Here is a 13,853-nt window from a genome sequence, read left to right on the forward strand (position 1 = left end):
AAAATCTTTCCTATTCAGACTAAGGAATGTGAACGTATTTCCTTTTACAGACTGGTCATCCTATGAGATACTGCAAGCTGAGTCAGGACCTGCCCATCCTGCGTTTATGGTTGGATGTAGAGGCTGACCTGAGAAAGGACTACCGCCTCAGCAGAAGAGCCATGCATGGTCTGCAGAGGCTCCTACAGAGGGAACAGGATCATGGCTGGGGAAATCAGATGGAAGTCCTCATTTATGTGTACTGGCTGGCTCATGGACTGTCCTATCAGGTTACATGCCGTGTCTTCAATGTGCCAAAAGCCACAGTCCACCGCATCATCCACAGAGTTGCACAGCACATTTGGAACAACCTCAAGCGAGCCATCTCTCTCCCACCGGCAGGAGAGCTTCATGCTGTTGGGCAAGGATTTGCCCTGCTATCAGGAAGCCCTGCCTTCAACAACGTTGTGGGTGCAATAGATGGCTGCCATATCAGGATCAAACCCCCTCTACTACACCGAATTGACTATTTAAATTACAAAGGATTCTTTTCTATTAACATGCAGGCAATTTGTGATTCGAAGGGTAGATTCCTTGACATCTTTGTAGGCTACCCGGGGTCGGTTCATGACACACGCATCATGAAGAACAGTACCTTTTACAGGACCAGACAGTACCCTCCCAGGGGTTACATGCTTCTGGGTGATGGTGGCTATCCCTGTTTGGACACACCAATCTGCCTCATCACACCATACAAGGATCCCGTTATTGGACAAATACAGGGGCGCTTCAATAATTATCATTCCAGAGGCCGCAGCATTGTAGAAAGGGCTTTTGGAATGATGAAGACCAGATGGAGATCTACCCTGTTCAAAGCCTTGGAGGTTAAACCAATATTTGCACCTGTGGTAGTTGCGTCCTGTGCCTTTTTGCACAATGTGTGTCTCGATAATGGAGACATGCTGGAGCTAGATCCAGATGCACAGGACATGTTTGACCCCCGACCTCCCGGTGAGCCCCTAGCAGGTAACGAGACCTCTGGGAATGCTACAAGGGACAGACTGGCTGCCTTGGTTTCGGGCCATGTGCAAGCACCATAGTACAATGCTGTTTGTGACCCAGAAATGTATAATTGTATGTTAGCCATGTTGATACCATTTTAGGCTTGTTTCAATCTGTTTTATGTCTTAATTGTGTGATTTCTTCAAATAAAAAAAATATTACAAAAATATTTGTCTTACAATTTTAGGATTTTTACAGTGAACTAACTGCTAGCTAAATGGGAAAATGTGGTTTGATTATATAAGACAATCTGTTATTAATGCTCATAATGAATCCACCAACAATTGGTTTGAAACAAATACTTTAGTAGTCCAACAACAACAACAACAACAACAACAACAAATGTAAGTATCATGGGGGCTATTCCATCAATGTTGCTAAAGGAAAATCCCAAAAATAAGGACTTTCCTTTAGCAAAGTTGATGGAATACCCCCCGAACAGCACAATAAAAACAACAAGGTTAATTAACTGTTAACAACTTTGGGGCTATTCCATCAACGTTGCTAAAGGAAAATCCCCAAAATAAGGACTTTCCTTTAGCAAAGTTGATGGAATACCCCAACAGCACAATAAAAACAACAACGTTAATTAACTGTTAACAACTTTGGGGCTATTCCATCAACGTTGCTAAAGGAAAATCCCAAAACTTACAATTACGAATTACAGGGACATTCCCCCTGTAGTCAGATGAACGTTTGATAGATAACTTTACATATGTGTACCATCATCCGCTGTCAAACGCCACAGGTAATAATTGATTTATGACTGTAATCTCTGAAATGCTCGACTGTCATGCAGCGTTGCGTTACTGTAACGTTAGACACAGCACCGACATAAAAGCGATTTTTGGGTTAAGCTTGTTATAAATAAAAGGTCTATAATGCATTGTAATGACATTAAACTAAGACAATACGATGGTTATCATAATTTTTCAAATCTTTATTAATAAGTAATTACAGAGAAAGTAAAATTACATTTCCGCATTGAATAGAGCGACATAAGATTTCTGTAGATGATTCGCAATGCATCCTGGTATCAAGGGGTAGCGTACCGTTAGCCCTTCGAAGCTAGTCTGGTCCTGAAATCCCTCGAAACGAAGTAATAGTTAGCCCTCCCCCTTACCCCTAGCCCTCGACGAAATATGAATTGAGACAGCCCTCGCCCTAAACGTGAACGCGCAAATCGAGCCATAGGGGTGAAAACGAAGGGCTAGGGGTGAATTGGGATTGGGCCTAAATTATGCAGAGGTCAATGCTATAGTCCTTCCGGGGCGCACACCGAGGCACTGGAAATCAAATTTGAAACTCCTGCCGACCAACTGCAGCAAGAAGACAGTATACAACCACTACTGCTTAGCAGCTGAGGGTGCTGGTAGACGAGTGGTTTCCTACAGAACCTTTAGGAAGCTATGGCAGCGGTTAGTGCCATTTGTCCGGCCACTGATCTCTGCTGGTACTGTAAGTCAGAAGTGGCAAAACTGGCCCGTGCAGCAAATCTTCCTGACAGTGAGAAGAGTGAGGCTGTGCATGAGATGGAGGAGCACTTGCGGAGGGCTACCATGGAGAGATCCCTCTACCAGAATGTGTGTAAGGAAGTCAAGCAAGATGTGCCTCCTGGTGCCGATATTGGGCCCCATCCACCCTGCAGCTTCTCTGGCAAAATGCACTACAGTTTTGATTTTGCACAGCAAGTTCATTTCCCCTCCAATCCTTTGCAGCCCGGCCCTGTGTATTTCAAATGTCCCCGTAAGTGTGGCCTTTTTGGGGTTGCTTGTGAGGTGTTCCCCAAGCAGGTGAACTTTCTCCTTGATGAGAGCTGCCAGACAAGCAAGGGTGTCAACTGTGTGGTATCCATGCTGCACTACTTTTTTGAAAACTATGGGCTGGGAGAAACCCATGTGCATCTCCATGCAGACAACTGTGCTGGACAAAACAAAAACTCCTGCATGATGTGGTACCTGATGTGGCGGGTTCTGACTGGACGGCACAAACAAATCACACTGTCTTTCCTGCTCACTGGACACACCAAGTTCAGTTGCGACTGGTGCTTCGGCTTGGTGAAGCGCCTCTTCAAAAAAACAAAGGTGGACTGCATCAGCGACATTGTCCATGTGGTTGAGCAGTCCTCACATGTCAATGCAGGGCTTGACATTAAGCTTTTTCAGGTAAAACTTCAGGTGAACTTATCTTTTACTTGTCCTAGAGCTCAAGTTACTTGTCCAAATCCAAAGATTTTGAAAAAGCAATAATATGAATAATAATATATTATACTCTCACCGGCCACTTCATTAGGTACACCTTTTCAACTGCTTGTTAACGCAAATACCTAATCAGCCAATCATGTGGCAGCAACTCAATGCATTTAGGCATGTAGACATGGTCAAGACGATCTGCTGAAGTTCAAACCAGCATCAGAATGGGAAATAAAGGTGATTTAAGTGACTTTGAACCTGGCATGGTTGTTGGTGCCAGACGGGCTGTTGCGTGATATTATAGTGTCAATATGGACCAAAATCTCTGAGGAATGTTTCCAGCACCTTGTTGAATCTATGGCACGAAGAATTAAGGCAGTTCTGAAGGCAAAAGAGGGGGTCCAACCCCAAGGTGTGCCTAATGAAGTGGCCAGTGAGTGTATGTGTATGCAAATAACACATTTGACTACTATTGATTTGATAATTATGTATCCTTAATTTTCTAATGTATTCATTAAACAATATTTTGTAATTATTTAAAAACGTAGGGGTAATCAGTGATTACCCTAACCCTAATCCTTTTAGATTAAGATTGGCCACAAAAGGGATAAATATCTAGGAATATTTACAAAAAATGTTTGTAACTACAGTCCCTCCCCAATGGAAGCAATCTTATTTGCTAGCCTTTGGATACTAGGGATGCTCCGATCTGGATTTTTGGGGCCGATACCGATCACCGATTTTTTCCCTCAAGATCAACCGATACCGATACCGATACCGATTTTAAAAAAAATACATAACTGTAGGCCTACTGACTGGATAGCCTACATATTTTTTGCTTTTTAGACAAAAGTTTTGATCCATTAGGCACCAAGCAAACGCAGACCCATTTTTATGCCATAGTAAAGGTCTGGCCTATCACCCAGTTAGGGCCTGAAGCCCAAGTCAGTCGATATGGCTGTATAAAAGACATCATAAACGTGGCCTTCATGGTTTACATACTGTTACGTCCTCCTATGTTTTCTGTTCAGTTATCTGTCTTCCCCAGGAAAAAAAAAAAAAAAAAAAAAAACACGGTTTTTGTGATCGGCCATTTTTGCCGATCACCGATCGAGTCATTTGGAGTGAAATCGGCCGATTTAAATCGGTGGCCGATAAATCGGAGCATCCCTATTGGATAGTATCCTATATTCAAATTGAGAAATCTATCATTAGTGTCATTCTGAAGTTCGTATTGCGATGTGCTGGTCTTAAAACTTCAAACCTAAAATAAACGATCGCATCGAACTACATGAAAATAAACGGCATTGAGAAGAAGCGAATATGCGCATGTTCACGTGAATGGCACTAGTGACAGGAGACCCACAACACTATGGCTGCGTTCGTAAACTCGCTCTGGAATCTGATCAGCACTCATGGAATGCCTTTTGTCCAATCAAATTACTTGGTCTCTTTATGACGTTGAACACAGTGTGCGCTCTGAGCGAATTTACGAACTATGATGATAACGAACTACGAGACTGAAACAGCGAGAATGAGGCGCGGCATCGCTTTGCTTGCTATTTCTTTTTACTATTCAGATCGGAAGGAGGAATTAATGTTTGCAGATATTAATACATATTGATTTGTTTTTTTGTTTTGACTTGTCCATCGGACAACTGCAGGAGGAAGTTCACTTGTCCAAACATAAAATGTACTTGTCCCGGACAAGCGGACAAGCCTTAATGTCGAGCCCTGCAATGTTGCACAGATCTGTGGCACTGAAAGTGGGGAGGTCATCGTACCAACCTACGACTGGATGAGCTTCCTCAGCCCTCACTTCAGAAAGGTGGTGGGGATCAAGAGGAAACACCATTTCCACTTCACTGAAGGAACAGGCACGGTGAAGATCCAAGACTTCAGTGACAGTGACATTACACAGCAGAATCTGCTCAGAGATGGAGTACCCCTTTCCTCTGAAATGCCTTCCATCATCGTTCCCAACGGGCTGGATGCCAGGCGGCAGTGGTACCTTTACGAGGAAATCCGGCCATTCACTGCTGAGGAATTCCAAGACATCACCTGCCCTTGTCCAACTATACCAAAACCTCCCAGAGCTTCACGACCATCCGAAGAGTAGATGATTAGATTAAGTGCTTTAATGTTAATGAATTGAGATTCTGAGTGTTGTGACACTGACACATGTAGAATAGGTGTGTGGAGTAAATTAAACATGAATTGGCCTCTACACCTCGTTCCAAATTATTATGCAAATTATATTTTTCTCAGATTTTCCTAAATAGTAGATGCAAATGACAATCAGTATAATTTTCAAGTCATCAACCGTTAGAGTATAATTCAAATTTTATTGAACAAACCTCCCAATGATAACAGTATTTTTTTTTTAAATAAAAAAACTCTAAATGCACTGTTCCAAATTATTATGCACAACAGAGTTTCAAAACATTTTATAGGTTGTAAAGAACTAAAAATGGTAATTTGATGAATTTAGGGTTAGGAGGTCATATTTACTGAAATCAAAAGCTATTTCAAACAAAAACATCTTAACAGGTCAAGTTACATGTTAACATAGGACCCCTTCTTTGATATCACCTTCACAATTCTTGCATCCATTGAACTTGTGAGTTTTTGGACAGTTTCTGCTTGAATTTCTTTGCAGGATGCCAGAATAGCCTCCCAGAGCTGCTGTTTTGATGTGAACTGCCTCCCACCCTCATATATATTTTGCTTGAGGATGCTCCAAAGGTTCTCAATAGGGTAGAGGTCAAAGGAAGATGGGGGCCACACCATGAGTTTCTCTCCTTTTATGCCTATAGCAGCCAATGACACAGAGGTATTCTTTGCAGCATGACAGTGGGCTCAGAAATACATGAAGACTAATTTCCAAACAGTCTTGTTTACTGATGAGTGCCGTGCAACCCTGGATGGTCCAGATGGATGGAGTAGTGGATGGTTGGTGGATGGCCACCATGTCCCAACAAGGCTGCGACGTCAGCAAGGAGGTGGCGGAGTCATGTTTTGGGCCGGAATCATGGGGAGAGAGCTGGTAGGCCCTTTTAAGGTCCCTGAAGGTGTGAAAATGACCTCGGCAAAGTATGTAGAGTTTCTGACTGACCACTTTCTTCCGTGGTACAAAAAGAAGAACCGTGCCTTCCGTAGCAAAATCATCTTCATGCATGACAATGCACCATGTCATGCTGCAAAGAATACCTCTGTGTCATTGGCTGCTATAGGCATAAAAGGAGAGAAACTCATGGTGTGGCCCCCATCTTCCCCTGACCTCAACCCTATTGAGAACCTTTGGAGCATCCTCAAGCAAAATATACAGTGGGGAGAACAAGTATTTGATACACTGCTGATTTTGCAGGTTTCCCCACTTAGAAAGAATGTAGAGGTCTGTAATTTTTATCATAGGTACACTTCAACTGTGAGAGACGGAATCTAAAACAAAAATCCAGAAAATCACATTGTATGACTTTTAAATAATTAATTTGCATTTTATTGTATGAAATAAGTATTTGATCACCTACCAACCAGTAATAATTCCGGCTCTCACAGACCTGTTAGTTTTTCTTTAAGAAGCCCTCCTATTCTCCACTCATTACCTGTATTAACTGCGCCTGTTTGAACTTGTTACCTTTATAAAAGACACCTTTCCACACACTCAATCAATCAGACCCCAACCTCTCCACAATGGGCAAGACCAAAGAGCTTTCTAAGGACATCAGGGACAAAATTGTAGACCTGCACAAGGCTGGGATGGGCTACAGGACAATAGGGAAGCAGCTTGGTGAGAAGGCAACAACTGTTGGCGCAATTATTAGAAAATGGAAGAAATTTAAGATGACGGTCAATCTCCCTCGGTCTGGGGCTCCATGCAAGATCTCACCTCGTGGGGCATCAATGATCATAAGAAAGGTGAGGGATCAGCCCAGAACTACACGGCAGGACCTGGTCAATGGCCTGAAGAGAGCTGGGACCACAGTCTCAAAGAAAACTATCAGTAACACACTACGCCGTCAGGGATTAAAATCCTGTAGCGCACGCAAGGTCCCCCTGCTCAAGCCAGCGCATGTCCAGGCCCGTCTGAGGTTTGCCAATGATCATCTGGATGATCCAGAGGAGGAATGGGAGACGGTCATGTGGTCTGATGAGACCAAAATAGAGCTTTTTGGCATAAACTCCACTCGCCGTGTTTGGAGGAAGAAGAAGGATGAGTACAACCCCAAGAACACCATCCCAACCGTGAAGCATGGAGGTGGAAACATCATTCTTTGGGGATGCTTTTCTGCAAAGGGGACAGGACGAATGCACCGTATTGAGGGGAGGATGGATGGGGCCAAGTATCGCGAGATCTTGGCCAATAACCTCCTTGCCTCAGTAAGAGCATTGAAGATGGGTCGTGGCTGGGTCTTCCAGCATGACAACGACCCGAAACACACAGCCAGGGCAACTAAGGAGTGGCTCCGTAAGAAGCATCTCAAGGTCCTGGAGTGGCCTAGCCAGTCTCCAGACCTGAACCCAATAGAAAATCTTTGGAGGGAGCTGAAAGTCCGTGTTGCCCAGCGACAGCCCCGAAACCTGAAGGATCTGGAGAAGATCTGTATGGAGGAGTGGGCCCAAATCCCTGCTGCAGTGTGTGCAAACCTGGTCAAGAACTACAGGAAACGTCTGATCTCTGTAATTGCAAACAAAGGTTTCTTTACCAAATATTAAGTTCTGTTTTTCTGATGTATCAAATACTTATTTCATGCAATAAAATGAAAAATTTAAAAAATTAATTACTTTAAAATCATACAATTTGATTTTCTGGATTTTTTTTTTAGATTCTGTCTCTCACAGTTGAAGTGTACCTATGATAAAAATTACAGACCTCTACATTCTTTCTAAGTGGGAAAACGTGCAAAATCAGCAGTGTATCAAATACTTGTTCTCCCCACAGTATATGAGGGTGGGAGGCAGTTCACATCAAAACAGCAGCTCTGGGAGGCTATTCTTGCATCCTGCAAAGAAATTCAAGCAGAAACTGTCCAAAAACTCACAAGTTCAATGGATGCAAGAATTGTGAAGGTGATATCAAAGAAGGGGTCCTATGTTAACATGTAACTTGACCTGTTAAGATGTTTTTGTTTGAAATAGCTTTTGATTTCAGTAAATATGACCTCCTAATATGACCTCCTAACCCTAAATTCATCAAATTACCATTTTTAGTTCTTTACAACCTATACAATGTTTTGAAACTCTGTTGTGCATAATAATTTGGAACAGTGCATTTTGAGTTTTTTATTTAAAAAAAAAATACTGTTATCATTGGGAGGTTTGTTCAATAAAATTTGAATTATACTCTAACGCATCGTTTCTCAACGGGGGCGTTCAGACAACATCGGGGGGCGCTGGAACAGATATTTTAAAAAGGGGGGCGTTGAGGTGTTCTTGGGGGGCGTTCGCGCATTAAGTATTTTTCTCATGAAAAACAGCTGTCAGCAGTGTTGTTACGGGTACGTTCGTAAATGCACGAACGGTCATTTCGCTCGGACAAACCGTCTTTTCAGTCAGAGCACCCATCTCTGAGCGCTCCCAGAGCATAGTGTTCTGAACTTGGCCGGGCTCTGTGATGCAGACACACGTAGCGCCACGCCCACATTTTTTTTAAAGTGAGAGTGTCAACAAGAAGATGAAGCTAAAAACTCAGCTAGCAAAGGCAGAGCTTTTGATAGTTTCCAATGTGTCTGGGTAAGCTGCATTGTAGAAGAATCTTGACAGTTCATGTACAGTGCAGAAATTGCAATACTATGCTAGTCTACGATAGAAAGAACCCCGGTTCATCCCATCTGTAATGTCATGTTTCAACCCTTGCCATCCTTTTCTTGCATAGCACCCGCAAATGAACACGGATAGGAGTGGAATAGGCTATATAACTGTAAATAGTTGATTGTCTTTGGATTTAGCCAGTTGGCGAAGATTTATGAGGAATAGGCTATTTAATTTGTGTTGCTCATCTAACAGCGATAAGGTGTTGTTTAATTTACGGTCTTGTTTAATTTCTATGAGTGTTTTCCTTGTAGGCTATGCTTGAGTGACATGTGTTTCAGTTTGTAGGCTCATTGTAATTGTTGGCTATAAGCGAGAGAGAATATTTCTTATGTTAGTTTTGATACTGAGTCCATGTCCCCGCCGGTGACGTAAGCCTGTCGTGCCAAATACTCCCTCCCCGCGTATACACACTACCCTCTGCGCTTATGCGTTCGCTTCCTTTCAATACAGCTTATTTAATTTAGTTAAAATGAGTGCTAATACCATACCACCATACCAGAACATCACAGCAGGAACAACCTATCTCAAAAAAGCGATCGTATTGTAATAAACCAGTCCGGAAAGTTCTCTGTCGCTTACCAATAATCTAACCTGGAGAAATCAGCTACGAATGTCCCCTCCCCTCGCAGGTTCATTACAGTATATTACATAAATGTATTACTGTTAAGTGTTGTTGTGGATGTTATCCCTAGTGCCATTCTGAGGTTAGCATTGCGATGTGTTCGTCTTAACGTTTACAAACTAAAATATACGATCGCTTTTTAGTGATATGTTCAGGGGTGCACATAACTGGTGCGCCAGTGCGCATGCGTCGCCAAAATGCATGCTGCGCGGCAGATCAGCCGCATGAGGGCGCTTTTGCGCACCCAAAAAAATAAAAAATAAATAAATAAAGTTGATCACAAAAAAAACATCCTCTACCATGGTTGAAATTGAGGACAGTGATAATTTACAGCAGTCAAGAGAGCAGTGATGATGACGATTAAGCTTGTAGTATAAATAAATGCTTAGGCTGTAACTTTTTGTTGAAAAGTTGATTTCAGTGTTTACAGAACAGAGCAGTGCTTAAAGAGATCAGTTGATTTCATTGTGTTTAAAGGAGTCTGACAGACTTTCATGCTTAAAGAGCAGTCATTTGATTTTGCATTTGTTTCTTTTGTTTTGCACACTCATTTGTTCGTTCATCTTTATTTATGAATAAATGTCGTTTTGCATGTATCCCTTTTTCATCCATCCTGTGGGACGGGTCGTGACTCGCGAGCTCGGGGAGCACCAAGCAGCATCCCTAGGTGCTCCTCTGAGCACTGGCCCCAAAAAGTTATGTGCACCCCTGGATATGTTGCTCCTCATGTGATGCCCTGGAAACGAACACATAAGCACTCCGAACAGCTGTCAACGTCTTTTGTTGCTATAGGAAACCACTACTCTGCTTGCGATTGATCAGCTGTCAGCAGTGTTATTGTAGGTACGTTAGTAAATGCACGAACGGTCAGTTCGCTCAGGCAAACCGTATTTTCAGTCAGAGCACCCATCTCTGAGCGCTCCCAGAGCGCAGTGCTCTGAACTTTGGAACTTTGTTAACAAAGTCCAATCAAAAATTAATAAATATTAGCATCATAAAACAGTCTATATGTATTCTCTGAAGTTGTCTGAGTTTGTTTAACACTCATAAACAGCATTTTTATTCACATTCACATGGCTTTTCTGCTCTCTGGTAAACTAATGATAATGATATTCCAACTGCCCAGTTAAATCAAATCTATTATTTGGCATTCAGTGACATGCTTTTTAAATGATATTATATAACACAGAATATTAGTCAACATTAATATTCAGGGAAGAAAAAAAGCCAACTTTTTTTGATGGGGGGCGGTAAGAGACCTGGATAATGGACAGGGGGGCGCTGGCCCAAAAAAGGTTGAGAACCACTGCTCTAACGGTTGATGACTTGAAAATTATACTGATTGTCATTTGCATCGACTATTTAGGAAAATCTGAGAAAAATATAATTTGCATAATAATTTGGAACGAGGTGTATATGAGAAGAAATAGATAAATGAAAAAAGGTCATGTCACTTGAGCATATTGTTTCTCTGTATGCATGTTTAATTCCTTATTGATTAATTAATTAATTCCTTAATTCCGAATTCCCTGTGTTGTGCTATAAGGTTAGGGGGGGGGGGGGGGGGGGGGGTAACCAGAGAAGGAGGTGGAAAGAGATAGAGATAATTGATAATTGATTAAGCGGAGACAATTGAGTAAGTGGGGCGCCAGTTTTAAATAAAACATTTTCAGTTATTGTTGCTTATGCAAATGTACATTATTATAACCACGTTCAAGCTCAAATGTGTATTCACCTGTTTGATTGTCATAATGTGAATTCAATGAGTTATCAATTTATTAAAATATTTCATTGATGATATTTAGGTCTATTTTAATATATTTAGGTCTTTTCACAGCGCGAGCACGCACACACACACACACACAGATGCACGCACACGCACGCACACACACACACGCGCGCACACACACACACACGCACACGCACACGCACACACACACACACACACACACACACACACACACACACACACACACACACACACACACACATCAAGCCAAGTGCTGAAGCTGAATGATTGTAGAATGTTGCAGAATGGTACTGGAGCAAATGGAATGTTGGAATCCTGTGGTTTGAAGCCATTTTTTTGACATGATACATTAAAATGCTCATAACTTTTTAAAATATCTCAGTCATTCAACCAGTTATGAATAGCTGAGAACTTCTAATTTATGGAAATATAAAAAAATGAAAATGTCAAAATGCCACCATGTGAAGGGTTTTCCCAGGCCGCCACACATATTCATATCAGATCTCCTCCCTCCCTATATTCATATCAGATCTCCTCACCCTGTATTCATATCAGATCTCCTCCCTCCCTATATTCATATCAGATCTCCTCCCTATATTCATATCAGATCTCCTCCCTCCCTATATTCATATCAGATCTCCTCCCACCCTATATTCATATCAGATCTCCTCCCACCCTGTATTCATATCAGATCTCCTCCCACCCTATATTCATATCAGATCTCCTCCCTCCCTATTTTCATATCAGATCTCCTCCCACCCTATATTCATATCAGATCTCCTCCCACCCTATATTCATATTAGATCTCCTCCCTCCCTATTTTCATATCAGATCTCCTCCCTCCCTATATTCATATCAGATCTCCTCCCTCCTTATATTCATATCAGATGTCCTCCCACCCTATATTCCCTAAGGCCCCTAAGGTCAGCTGCTGCATGCTCCTGGAACAAACTCCCTGAAGAAATCAAACAGGCGCAAACCCTAAAAATATTTAAATCTAAGCTAAAAACCTTCATGTTGCAGCAGTTATGATTAAACACTTCTATCAATGTCTTTTATCCATGAACTATTGTCTTATTAAATTGTTTTATCAATTTACCACTTATATTTGCTTTTATTCAGTCGTTTATATTTTCTTGCTATGCTCCTCTTGCTGTATTTTTAAATAATGTATGTAAAGCACTTTGAATTGCCCCTGTTGTATGAAATGTGCCATACAAATAAACTTGCCTTGCCACTGGCAGCATTGATTTTACAGCAGTGCAATGACCCTCACCACTATACAACAAAGACTTACCATCCGTGTCTTCAATCTCCACTTCTACTTCGACCTCTTGTTTCACCATCACTCCCTCCTCCCTCATTTCTTCTCCTCCATCTTCTTCTTCTTTCACCATCACACCCTTCTGCATTACAGCTGCACCTCCATCTTCTTCTTTCACCATCACTCTCTTCTCCTCCACTTCTTCTTTTACCATCACTCTCTTCTCCTCCACTTCTTCTTTCACCATCACACCATTCTCCTCTACATCTTCTTCCTCCAGCTTCACTGCCACCATCGCTGGACCCCACTGTGTGATTTTCAGGGCTGGAGAACCACAGCCAGATCCGGGGGACTCTGTGGACTCTGGTTCATACATGGTTACATGAGCTGAAGAGGACCTGCATCTAGAAACAGTGGAGGCACAAACAGTGCAGGGTCAATTGACAGCCAACCAGTTCAATTAAAGCCCATCTAGACTAAAAATGCAATAATCTATGGATTACTGATTGCATTTCTTTGTAATTAAAGGGCCTGGAAAGTAGACATTAAATGGTTCCAATTGTATTTTGTGTCCAAGAAAAAATTAAATTACAATAAACTTCTAGTTAGGCTCAACTTCCTGGTCAGACAGAGGGCTGTGTGGGCGTGGACTTTGCACGCTTGACTGCCCTTTAATTACCAACTGTTTAGCTGCTGCTGAAATGTGTAAATACTGAGCTAATACAATGACTTGGCTAAGATTATAGTTATGCACCTGGCAGTATAATTCATCATATCAATTCAATGACCACCATTAGCATACTGTACACCTGGCACCCTATGGTGAATTATTGAACACAATAGGCTACTTGTGGACAGGATTCACAGCATGTGTATGACTTACTGATCAGTTGTTCCACAATGGTGTTGTCCTCCTTTTCTAATTTGCTGCCGTATTTTCACAATATCCTCCATGTTTAGTTTCTTCCCACACTGGACGTAGCACTGGCGCATGTCGTCATCACGATAGCGCTCTTCGACCTCTTGACCTCTAGTCTTGACCGCTGAACTGGCGTTACTGTCACTATCCATGTCATTACTGTCACTATCCATGTCATTCTGTGCTTCAGAGAGTCGATGCCTCTCTTTAAGAGCATGTGCATCTTGCCCTGAGGCATTTGTGCTGAGCAT

The sequence above is a fragment of the Nansenia antarctica genome (genome assembly GCF_963989245.1).
Source record: "Nansenia antarctica genome assembly, chromosome: 13".
In the NCBI taxonomy this organism is placed as follows: Eukaryota; Metazoa; Chordata; class Actinopteri; order Argentiniformes; family Microstomatidae; genus Nansenia; species Nansenia antarctica.